The sequence below is a fragment of the Anopheles stephensi genome, chromosome 2, assembly GCF_013141755.1.
Source record: "Anopheles stephensi strain Indian chromosome 2, UCI_ANSTEP_V1.0, whole genome shotgun sequence".
In the NCBI taxonomy this organism is placed as follows: Eukaryota; Metazoa; Arthropoda; class Insecta; order Diptera; family Culicidae; genus Anopheles; species Anopheles stephensi.
In genome coordinates, this window is record NC_050202.1 from 76,291,308 (window position 1) to 76,304,203 (window position 12,896).

Genomic DNA, 12,896 nt, shown 5'->3' on the forward strand with positions numbered 1-12,896 from the left:
GTTTGGTGGTGGTGGGTGGTTTGTTTGGGGTTTCCCGCGTATACATACGCACAGACACCATGCCCCACAACGCCACCCAATGCCGGCCGCGTTCATACGCTAGTGCCATCTGTTCGCTGGGTAGCCTCTTGCCCTGAATTCTCTACTCATCGGCTCCTACCCTGCAATCGACCCCCCCCCCCCACCCTTCCGTGCGTACATTTGGTAAAGGTTGACGTAGGTCGGGGATATTTTATGTGTGCATTGCTTTATATTTCTCCGTTGTTGTGGGAAAATAACTATGCCTTCGGATCAGCGTCTGCTGTCTGTCGACTTCTTCTTTTTGTTGCTCTCCACTCCGAAGCAGCTGTTTCGATTGCTATGCGGTGATGTAAATGTTGCCATTCTTTTCTTATGTCGGTGTCAAGTCTTTTAAATTGATTGCGATTTGAATTAATTTAGAGCATCGGTGATATCAACATGGCTTGGAGATATGGTTGCTTTTCCATTTTCCTAAGCTGCCTGAGAAACCGCATTGCCTGCGATACATCTGATTCTGAGATGTGTGAAGCAGGATAGAATTGCTGCTGGCAAGATATCCCAGTCAAACAAAGCCAACTTAGAAGATAAATATATCGCAATGCAAACATTCCTTTATTCTCAACAACTTCCCATCTTCCAGCCAGCAGCCTGTATGGATTGAAAATATGTAGCATATTTTAATTCATCCATGTCAGTTCTTCGACTTGATGCCTTGGCCCTCACACTCCGAATTTTGTAGTGTTCCGTTGGTAGATCTTTTCTTCTTGAAAATGAAATGACAATTGTTTTTGTTTGTCTTTTACCTTTCATTGAGTTACTCGATGAAGAAGCGATATTCCAATCTCCACATCACTCACGTATTCCATGCCGGTATTGCCCCCAAAGCCGTCCAAAGAATGTGTGTCTTTTTGTTGCACTATTATTACTGCCGCTCTGCAAGGATGGCTCGGATACTTGCCTCGGTGTACTTGTATTTCATGGTAGAAAGAAGCTATATATCCACCCAAGAAAGAAGGATGTGCCACCTTTGAGCACTAGTGACTGTGTGAGTTTAGATTGGTAGAGTGCTTCCGATTCCGAAGGTGACGACGAGGGTGTGCCATGTGAGGCGTAGACTTGTTTGAGGGTGCGGCCTCGCATGTCTCAACCCTCCCTACTGCCTTAAGAAGCGTTGGTGGATCATCAACTTCTTTGCATTTTCCTTTGGCCCGCCACACGCCAGGACGCTTGCCAGGACGACGAATCTGTTCAGCAAATGGTTGATTCAGCTGATTCTGCTACTTCTTCTCGGGCGTATAGTGGATGTGTGCTCTTGGGGGTCATGTGTGTCCGATGGCTCCGGCACAGTGGGCCTGTTTGCTATCACTCCGTATGGTGAAGAGATTTTCATTTAAATACTGTTTTGGGAAATTTATTTATTTTACCGCAATTTTATAGAAAACTTATGGCTTGAAGGTACAATTAAAATATCAATTTAATATTTTTTGGGACCAATATTGTTCATATGTCCCAACGAATAGCAATCTTTTCCCAACAATGCCACGGCTGCTTTTTCCGGACGCTGAAGCCCAACATCGTTCTATCCGTACGGAGTTCGTCCCTTGCCAGGGCAGACCAGGCTACAGCCTGCCTTAGCCGCCGAGATACGGTCTCGACTCTGCTCTGACTGTGGTGGCTTCTTTCCCGAAGGAGCAAAAGGACGAGTCCGTTTTCCGTTCACGTACTATTTGCGCCACCGTATTTATGCAGCCAGCCTGCCAGGGCCTACACAGGAAACGGGTTCTTTCATTCCGGGGGTTTCCGTTTTATTGCGCCACAGTGCACACACACACACACACAGAGCGTCGTCTGGGTTTTGTGGTTGGCATTTTCCGACGAAGACGAAGCTACCCGACCGTACCAGTTTTTGCTTGCTGTCAAGTTGGGAAAACAACAGTCAGCGAAGGAGGAGTACGACGAAACGTTCCAGCCCGGTGTGGCCTTTTCCTGCTTTCCTTCCACCACCACCACACGGAAAAGCTCATCCAACTCCAGCGTCTTTTATCGTGCTGTGTGTGGTGAAGAAAAGTCGCCTACCGCGGGTGGGTATAATTTTTCTTTTTACCAGCCTCTGGACGTTTATTTCCTTCTGGTGTTCGTTTTCCCAGGTCTGTTTGGCAAGCAAAGGTGGATCATCCTTCCGTGCAAGAAATTTCTAAATGGGCCAAATGGGCTCTCGAAGAAGCATAAATTTGCGCTACGTGTGTGTGTGAGGTGCTCTGCTGACCTGACACGGAGGAATGTGTGTGTGTGTGTGTCGGTGGTATAATAGGCTTCCTCTCTGATGGGTTTAATTGGTTTTTATGTCTTTTCGTACCCCGGTATCCCGAAGTCAAATTTATGCGACGTTTTGCCTCCTGTTGAATGATTCAAATCATCCATACAGTAAACGTTATTTCTCGCACGTTAACTTGAAGCTCTTTGGGCAGATTAATGATGAGTAGTCCTGTGAAATGAGGTGAAGATGTCATTGTAATGTAGGAGAATTTTTCCCACGGAATTTTCCCACGTCGTGGGTGTGGTTTTGTTGATTAGAATCACATTGTGAGAGCCGCAGCCGCCCAACCCCATATCCAGGTTTCGCAGCTCAATTACACAGATTACATCGCAAGATATTGCACACGTGGCCGTAAGCAGCCAAAGAGAAGAAGAAAAAAACAGCACACGCTGTAGACAATCGGCACCGGCATAAGCGACCAGAGTTCTGGGTTGTTTGTATGTGTGTGTGTATTTAAAGTATTTGTTTATATTTCCTCCGTGACGACGATGCAGTGCTCTGTGGCGTGTGATTGGCTGATATTGCTATTGCTTGTTATTATTGAAGACCGACCCCACCATCTCGTGAGCATACACGCGGACGGATATACACCCATGTGATGCACACAGACACACAAACCGAGACAAGTGACGACACGGCAGCGTTAAATGCCGGCTCTTCTCTGGTGTGTTCAAACGTTTGGGCCCCATTTCAACCCGCGTGCGATGTCCTCCCTCTATTCCGCTGATCCCGTTTTCCACGTGTTCTCCACTGCACGCTGCCCTCGGCCGTTGGGTGCGGTGTGTGTATAGTATGTGCGCCCCCGGGGCAGTTGCAGGATTGGTGGTGGTGGTGGTGGTCTCTTTTTGGGGTTTGTTTTTATTCGTCTGGCTCTGCTCTTAACCTTTCCCAACTTGATTACGGTGGAACGGTGGTGGTCGTCGGCCTTTGTTGAGGTGTGTCTGTGTGTCTCGTCGCGCGCCGTTAGTGGGTTATTTTTTATCGCAACTTAATGCAACACGCGAGTGCGCTCGATTGCCATGGCGACGGGGAGAAGCCAACAAAGGGGTTCGTTGATTAAACGAGATGTATGATGATTGTGCCTTTCCCCCCCCCCCCACCATTATGATTGGCTGTGGGTGATACCGATCTCATCTCATCCTCGGCTCACTGAAGGTGTGAAGGCAGAGTAGTTTTGTGATCGAAACACAACAGCGTGTGCCGGTCAATGTTCCGGTCTGGGGAAATGGGAACTCCACCACGTGGCTTCCAAGATGCGGGGTCTAGCGTCATTTCCGAAGAGTTTCACTTTCATTTTCGATCTTTCTTCCTGCAAACAAAACATCACTACTCCACGTGGCTACGCCACCAAACCAGCCAAGCTTCTTGTCAGGGGGATGATTTCCCAGAGTTAACCGGCACCATGAAGAAAACGAAGCGGCGATCGAGAGGAATTCGTTTTAACCGGTAACGTAAATTTTCCTTTCGTCTACGAACGATGGAGGGAGGTTATAGCGTGGAATGTTTTTTCTAGCAATTGACGTTGGTCACGATCTTCCCCCTAAGTCACGACACGCTCTCTAGTGATATGAATGATACGCGCTCTGGTCTGGGTGGGGAACTATGGATGACTGGAAGCACGTGATATGACCGGCGGCGTAGGTTCTGTGTGTGTGTGTGTGTGGTTTTGTAAGTAGAGTCATAATAATGCCGGCTCATAGCATAACATGTCAGAGACCAATACCATCCACCCACCAAACCACCCAGCGGCGTTTGTTTGCCTGACCGTGTGTTGTCTCAGCCGTCTTTTTGGCAAAGCAAAGACTAACCGAAATGGAGTGTATTTTTCAATCAAACTGACACACACACACACTGTGTATGTGAGTGTGCATATATTACCGGCTGGGTTGTGGTTGGTGGGTGTGTTTTTGTTAGTGAAATGTGTACCGGTTTTGTATGGCAGTCTCCTCTGGCAGTGATGGTTAAGTATGCCGCCGAACTGCAGAATCAGCCGGGAAAACAAGAAGTCCTTGAAAAACTTCCTTCCGCATTTTTCCGCTTGGGTTTGATGGGCCGCCGAGCGAGTGTGGTTGAAGGCGAAGGTCGTGTTTTACCTTTTTTTTTTTCAACAGCTTTTAAACAGTTGCCTTCTTTTCACGTCGCACCTAAAGCTCACCCTTTCTCCTCTCGATACTCTTGAAACTCTATCCGAAGTTTCGAATGAAAAAAGGATGCAAAGTAGGTGTGGTGTGGACACACAGCGGGCTATACTTGCTGTTATGCGGGGATGTTTATGTTATGCTCTGCCAAGAGTGTGTACCTTCACTCTTTTTTTGCTTCCTTCTCCTCAATTCTCAGTTGGAAGAAGGGGGGGCGCCAAGAGGACGCTTTCGATTCTTCATCGCTTCCTCTGTGAGTGTGAGTGTTTTTTTTTAAATCTCGCCACGTGGTAGATAAGTATTTTGGCGGGAACATTTATCCGTTACCGAGCTTGAGTTGTGTGAACCTCACGCGACACGGGATTCGTGGAAGATAACAACGTGAGCGACGGGGATATACTACATCTCACTATTGCCCAGTAAAGTCACGAGATCATTCTCATCGTGGTGCTTGCTTCTCACTCACCTGTCAGTTGTTGTTGTTCAAGGGGGTGCAGAAATGCACCTACCGAAACTTCCAATCAATCAAGAGACATAGATACACTACCACATCTCAGCTCTTTTCATTAGGGCTTTGTTTTGGTCGAATGTATTCTGCGTTACTGAATGAATTTCAATGAGCGTTTTCTGCTTCTACCTGATGCGTCCTTATCGGCCACCGCACCATACGACCATGCGATCAACTTTGTTATCGTTTTTGATCGAACTTTTCTCACAATCAACCCCTCTGACACAAAGGCGCAATAAATTTCCACCCGCCCGGGTGCATAGTTGCGTAGTCAGTCCTCTCTGTGTGCGTTAATTGCTTTGCGTGTTTTTGTCCGTTCCGCATACTACATAGCGCGCGGCGACAGGTGAGACCATGGTGAGTTTTATTTTAACAACACTCAGCCGGTGTCTGTCGGCCTCTCGTACAGAGGACGCGTTGTTCGCAAAGGGCATCATCTCTCATCGGTAACAAACGGTGAGGAGTTGGCACATACATTTTATACATTTTTGTGTGTGATTTCAATCGTTCCGAGATAAACTAAAGCTTTCGATTCGTTTCGACGCGTGTGCACAGGTTTCTTGCTGCTGCTCTGTATGCCGCGATATCGCACGAGATATTTATTGTGTGTGCCGTTTTGTTGGCTCTCCCCAATCCTCTATGCTTGTGTGTGTGCCTGTGTGTATGGTCAGCTATTCTTTACGAATTACGGTGCCTGGTGGCTTCACTCTCCCCGTGGTCGACGAGCGAACAAACGGGCAGGGCCAAATGAAAATAAAGCTGCTGCTGGTTGCCGGCTCTCCTCTTTATTTTTATTTCATGAGCTCGTGGTTTCTTTACTTCCACTAACTCTCAACTCCAACACATCCCCAGTAGCGATCGCTGATCGATCGACAGTGCGATGCGCGTAGGGGATGTAACGTGAGAGGAGAAGGAGTATTTGTGTGTGTGTGTGGGTGGGGGTTTAAATTTTTGTGTCAGTTCTCGGCTGTCAGTTGCGATGCGACATCAGCACAAAACAACGTCAGCCGTAGCATGTGCGAGCGTGGTCGAGTGGAGCAGCAGAGTGTATTGGAGGGAATTATATGGCGCAAATGCCCTCCTCTTTATGTTTGTGGAATGTGTGCATGACGCAGAGAGAGAGAGATCGAAAGGGTAGAAAGAGGAGATTCTTCTTCAGAGTTAATGCTTTTGTGTTGCTGCTGCTGCTGCTTCTCCTCTGTATGTTATTGCTGGTTGTATGGAGCTCGGCTCTGCTCGAATGAACCACCGCAGCAAAGACGTGATGTGGACACCACGTCGGCAGGCCAGGCAGAGGCAGAAAGAGCGCGTTTTAGTGCTCCGGCGTGTGTGTGTGTGTGTGTTTGCTGCTGCTATAACAGCACAATACAGCGTCAGCAGAGCAGCAACAGCGCAGCAGCAGCAGCTCCGGGCGGGCCACACAACTCGCCGCCACTCGCACTCAGCCTGCGCGCGGCGGCCCCCTTGTATATATGTGTGTCTTTTGACTTGACTAACTCGACTCGGGCTGTGTGTACCCCAGAATATCAAGGGGGAAAAACACATCGAGAACGAACATCGACACCCGGACGGACGAATGGACGCGCTGGCATGACAGCACACCGCACACACAGCACATCGCAAGAGCACCGAAAGCGTCGACATTGGGGGTACACAACACCGACCGTCGAGGCACGGTGGTTGTTGGCGCTATGTTCCGCTTGGTCAAAATTTCCGATGCGACATAGACTCGAGAAAGCGGGTTTTGAAAGTAGAAATCGTATAATTACTATGCTTTTTTTTAAGTACATGACAATCTGTTTACATTATTAACGATAACAGAAAACTTTATTTTCCTGTCATTTGCCGATTGGTTGCAAACGCGTTGTAACTTGAATATCGCAGTTGGACTGCTGGAAAGTGTAATTATAATCAAATAGTCTCTACAAGACTGCGGCTTAAGAGTCGTTGAGCTTAATTTCGCATTTACGCACTTATGATCGATCGATGATTGAGGATAACACTTCATTTAAACCTCAATTTTTAACCAAAGAAATATTCTTACATTTCGTCATGTCGTCAGACACGATTCCACTTGGGTTATTGGTCTGTATTCACCTATCGTTTGTAGTACAGTTTTGACCACCTAAGAAATACACCCAACGCCCAGTGTGCCGGTGCGCTCGGTGTGTCGCTGCCGGTCCAAAGCCGCACCAAAAGCGCACAGCACAGAGGCGTATCGCGCGCTCGCTTCGGTCGGTCGGGTCCGGGTCGAAAACACACTTTACTCTCGATGTGCTCTGTGTGTCCCGGCTTTGGCTACGCTGATATGGCATGGCGCACGGCTCTGGCGACTGTGCTGTGCTACCACCGCAGCAGCAGCAACAGCAACAGCAGCAGCAGCAGCAGCACCAACTCACTAGACACGCTTTATTTCGATGTGGTGCGGCGGCGGTGCCTTGGTTCGCTGCTCGTTGCCGTGAGGATGGATTTTCGATGCTGTCGGGTCGGTGTGTTGCGCTGTGTGGTGCTGTAGAGTGCTGATACTGACGACGACCGACCGAGCTTCAAACCAGGCGCGCGCGCTGTTGGCCATGAGAGGCAGCAAAGTATAATTGGGGCTGTGGGGAAGAGTGGGACGTGCACGTCGTTAGGCCAACAACAAGCACCCGGCATCCCCTCACCTCACCTCTCCCTCCCCTTTTGTCTGCTCTGCATGTTTGTCATCCTGTTTTGTGTGGCGCTGGGAAGAGAGCTCTACGTCGACAACGACGACGACGACGACGACGACATTCACCGCAAGAGACCTGAACTCACTCAATCGTGTGTTTCTTTGGAATGATGATGTATGGATCCGTGGATGGGTGAGAAGCAGTCAGCAAAGAAGGCCGGAGCACCGGGCGGATAAGATGGTTATGTGAGCATTTTTTTGCCGTTTTTGTGCGCCGGCTTCATCGTCGTCGTCTCTGGCCCTTTTTCTCTGGTTCCGACGCTGGTCCGTGGTGTGGAGTTCAAGTCCGCCAGTCCTCCTTATCCACGCTCCGGTTGCGGGATTTTCGTTTCTTGTGAGGCAGAGGTATGAGCGATTTTGCCATTCGAGAAAGGAATATAATCGCAGGAATTGCTTTTGCGTGCGTGACTGAGCGAGAAGGCGAATGCTGGCAATTTAGCGGGAGACACACACACACTAGATTACGGAGCGCGCGCACTCCACCGGACGGGGACGGATTGGGTTTTGCTTGGTTTTGCTCTTGCAGCTCGCCCCGGTCCTTTGGGAAAAGCCAAACGAAGCCTGAGCTCTGCAAAACGGATGGCAGCAGCAGCAAGAGTACACCACCACCGCAGAGCGCACCCTCGCTTGCTTCGGAGCTATTATTTATTCTCTTAGCGGCATAGCTTTCCCAGATTCTATCTGGATGGCAACGGACCAAGACCTCTCGGGTCGGCGACGTTGCTGCTCGAGCCAGCCGCCGGATTGTGTTTGATGGCAATTTGGAATAGAGCGAACGTTCCGTCGTTGTTCCCTGACGTCCTCGTCTACGTCCGGAACTCCAAATGCGGTGCTGCTGCAGAGTGCTTGCTCTGGTGATGGGATGGGTAACCTCTCTGCCCCTTGCCCGTACATGCGAGAGCAGATGATCCCCTACGACGGAAGAGGAATGAGTCACTGGAATAATTTCCAATGCCGGGTTTTGGTGTGTCCTCTTCTCCATTAGATTAGAGACCCACGGCAGCACACCAGGGAGGCGCGCAACCTGGCAATCTCATTTATAGCTCGTTCATATTTACAGACGGTGCTAGAGCGTGCTAGGGGAAAAGTGGGGAGGAGTAGCATACAACAACAACAAAAAGAAAAAGGTAGGAGCGCCCTCAAAGGAAGCCCTTTTTCCTCTGTTGTATCTGTTGTCTTCCATCCATTCCGGAGTAGATCCCGGTGTTTACGGGAGGGACACACACAGCTAAACCGAGGGTTTGGCGCGCTTTAGTCAGCGCTGGCTCTTCTTTTCTTGGGTTTGGCGTCGACACGGGTGTGTGTGTGTGTGTGTGGGCGGAAATTTTGAAGTTGATGCATTTACGGACGTCGGTTTGTTGCTGAGCCTCATCAGGAACGGAAGCCTCGGCTTAATGCAGTTTTGTAGCAGGGTCTCTGAGCCTTTTGCTAGCAACATCTACATACATCTCGTACTACTCACTTGGAAAGTAGAAACTGTCCGAGACAGGAAGTGACGGAAGCGGGTTAGTAGTATAATTTATTTTTACTCAAGCATCCGGTGTGTACACTGTTTCACCGGCAGGACCGGGGTTCAAATCCCATCCAGACCGCCTACCCGTCGTACGCAGGGCTGACTACTTTGCTACGGGTATAATCAAGTCACAGAAAGCCAAAAAATGGCCGGCCGAGATCTCTCGAGCTTGTAGTGCCAAGGAAGAAGAAGTACACTGTTACAAGAGTATTTTGAAATTAGACTTGAGATTGAAGTTCAAGACTTGATCTCCTATAATACAAGTTGTTTGATAGCATTAAAATAGTGCAACACTTATCAGGATTCCCCAGCTATTGATATTTCTGTCGGGAACTCAACGAATATAATTGGGAAACACGCACGGGAAAGCGTCTTACGCACGATCAACGTGGGCGCGCCTCCCCAAGTAGCGAGGGATCCGTTTAACGAGTGGAGACGATAAAAAAATACGATTGGTGTTTTGCTACTGGTTTTTATGGAAGTTTTCGTAGTTCGTCGCCCGTCGCTTTTGAAGATCCGCCGGCGCAGCCCACCAAGTTGCGTCCTATTAAAGTCTTGAAAACAATTAATGATTGACGAGCGCTTAAAACCCCAATCGCCGAACGAGCTGAGTGCGGGATCCTCGAACGATGCTCGGAGCAAATAAAAAGCAGTACAACTTTTGCTCGCCAAAATTTGCACAGGCTAGAACACGCGAAGACTGAGTCTGTATTTGTGTGTCCCGAAATGAGTAAGATTGCAGCATTGTGTGCGCTACGACGGACACGAAACCCTCGTCCGGAACAGAGGGAAATAAACATACAAAGTTTACTGTCGGTTCTCGGCGCACCGTTGACTCAACTCGTTCGTTAGTTTAACGTTCGGGGACGGATGGGCGGTGGTAGACCCCAGCGTACGACCGGCCGTGCCAAGGTTAATATGGGCGCCGGTTTCTTTTGGCCTGCACTACACAGTTGTTGATGCCCGGCCGGTGATGACGACGATGACTTCGTTGCAATTTAATGCGTTTATGACAAGAACGAGCCGTGGAGCCGGTGTTGTGTTTTCCCCTGACCAGTGGACCGCTTTTGCAACTAATGTTCCTTCTTTTTCCATTCAGCACGTTACGAAGGGTTGTGGTAAGTTAGACGACCGGGAACGCATTGGGAGGAGATGGAGTGAGACACGGGTTGCGGGGTTTATGTTTGACCATAACCGCACAATGTTGCTGCATTGTACGTTTCGACACGGGACTCGCGGGCGATGATGATGAGGTTGATTTGGAAGGAAGCGGAGCGCCAGACTCACTTTGACTGCTATTGGAGACTCTCGCACCCCTTACTGGCGAGGGTTCGAGTGAGGCGCGTGTGTTTATGTGGCGTTTGCGAATTTTATTGGATACAACCGTCGCGCTTCCCTAACGTCCCAATGATGGCACCAAGCGGTGGTGCTATGATAAGCGAATGAGCACAGTTCCCTTCAGACGGCAGCGTTTGTGACATTAATTGACGTCACTTCAATTATCGTGCCGTTTGCTTTGGTCTGGTCGTGCGGTGGACTGGTCCGCTGAACCGAGGAAGAAATGCATCAAACCCCCATGGCTTTATTGCCGGCACCGGAAAGGACATAACATTCCTGGCAGCATAAGTTACACCGAGCTTAGGAAAAAAAAAATCGGAAGCAAACAAATGGATTGATCATTTAGGTTGTAAATTATGTTCACCTCTTCTGGTCCAATCGCAATCATCTGTGGAACCGATTGCACACGACCGAACTCTTAGTAACGTCGTCGCCGCCACCAACGCGCGCGCTCCCTCTATTATGCAATTATTGTAAACTTTTCTTTACGCCGGTGCTTCTGCCTTCTGTGCCCGAAAGGTTCGCTGCTCTACATACACCAGCAGCAGCATACGAGCGAACGATGACCTTAATCATCGTGCGGTGTGGTTGTGAGAGAGTGAGATGCAACTTCCGACGACGAGATGTGCACACAACGGACCGCAATATCACATTTGCCGCCGTGTGTTTGGACCGCGCCGCCTGTGCCTTCGTATGTATATGCAGACTGTGTGTATGCGCACACGCGTCCGATAACGGAATTCCGGCGGAATCGGTAAAAGACTGAGCAGCAAGCATCGCGCACGACCGACCGAGAGAGATGGGGAGGAAGCGAAAACGAAAACAACGAATAACAAAACCCTCCAACCTTCAACGTCAAGTGGTGGCTCGGTTCATCGGCGACCCACTGAAGGAAACGCGTATGCTTTGCCTGTGCTTGCCGGTGACCTTGAAAGCGCAACGTGCATCATCATCGGGGCTAAAGGGATTCTTGTCCGTGTGTGTGTGTGATGTGCAGCACCACATGGGCTGGTTGCACGCTGAGATGCAGGAGGAGTTGTTCCTCCATATGACACACTTTGGGGGCGATATGCATTTGTGCATGGTGCGCGTACGGATTCGGTGCACTGAATGCATCCGAAGTGGAGTATTTTATTTCGAGGTTTTTTTGTGTGTGTGTGTGGGTTGGAGGTCGATGACTGGGGCAAGGAATGTTATGAAAACGTATCAATGAACTTTATCATTCACTAGCGTCTGTCTCTCTGGGTCTCCTAATCTCAAGGACGGTGCAGTGGTGGGAATGCTGGTTTTGTTACATTAAGATTGATTCTGTTTTTGCTGTAACGTTTGGTGAATTACGTTCAAATGTGTTGACTAGTAAGAGGTGATCAAATCTGTCTATCATTAGATATTCGGAATGGAAATCCAATCCTTCGTTCTTGTACTTGAATTTGCGGTTGAATTTTAAACAATTCTTTGAGAAAGTCTTCAGTCCCAATATACAAGATTCCTTATACTTGTACAGCACAAGCACAGTTTGCCCGGTCTTTCAATATACTCCAATCAGTGAACGGCGGTTGTAGGATGAGAGCTCTCTGGGACGTGCCTCGGAAACAGAGGGACGACATGAACCCCTCCCCCGGCAAACTCTGATCGATATTTCGCACAAAGATCCTTTCCGTCTTGTCGATTTTCCGTCGGCCGGCGGAGACCAGTTCCAAGAAAGACTACTTCGCCTGCTTGCTGTCCTCCCCTGTCGACGCCCCTACGCTGCTCTCACTGTTCTCCCGGTATGCCGGTGTAATTAAGGATGATGACCGAACCGAAGAAAAGACGACCTAGGACGAGGACTGGTTTGCGGTGGAGTAGCGCCGAGAACGGAACGAGAAGCGCCTCCTTGCCTGCATATCCTCACGGAGCAAAATGTGAAACTCGAGCTAAAGAAAAGTCCTGTGGCACAACACACCGGTTCCTTCCTTTGGCTCTTCTCCCCCTCCCGGCAGAGGAGAAACCGAGGGTAAATAAATTGACGCTCGAGAATCGCTCGATTCATTCCCCTGTTTCTGAGGTGTGTAGGGGAGTTGCTTACGGTTGGAAGTTTTTGTTCCGGTCCGTGTTTGGCCGTCACTATCATTGGGAAGGATTTATATGAAATTAAAAATGAAAAATGTCGATCAGAAATCCTGCACGAGGTTTGTGTATCAGGGATGGGGAAATAGGGGTGGTGTGGATAGCTGCTTTTCCTCGAGTACTGTTTCTTCATATTGCTGCACTTGCAAGATGTGTTAAGGTAACGTTTTGTTTTCCAATTGATAGGAGAGCATGAGTTGTAGCTGTGTGTGTGGAATTCGATTACACAACGCTTCCGATTT

The 12,896-nt window shown here is 49.0% G+C and overlaps 1 protein-coding gene across 19 annotated transcripts in view; it reads left to right on the plus strand.

Annotated features, from left to right (window-relative positions):
- The window catches only part of LOC118507703 (trithorax group protein osa-like), a 107,000-nt gene that overhangs the window by 71,284 nt on the left and 22,820 nt on the right, over nt 1-12,896 (plus strand). The window lies entirely within an intron of this gene.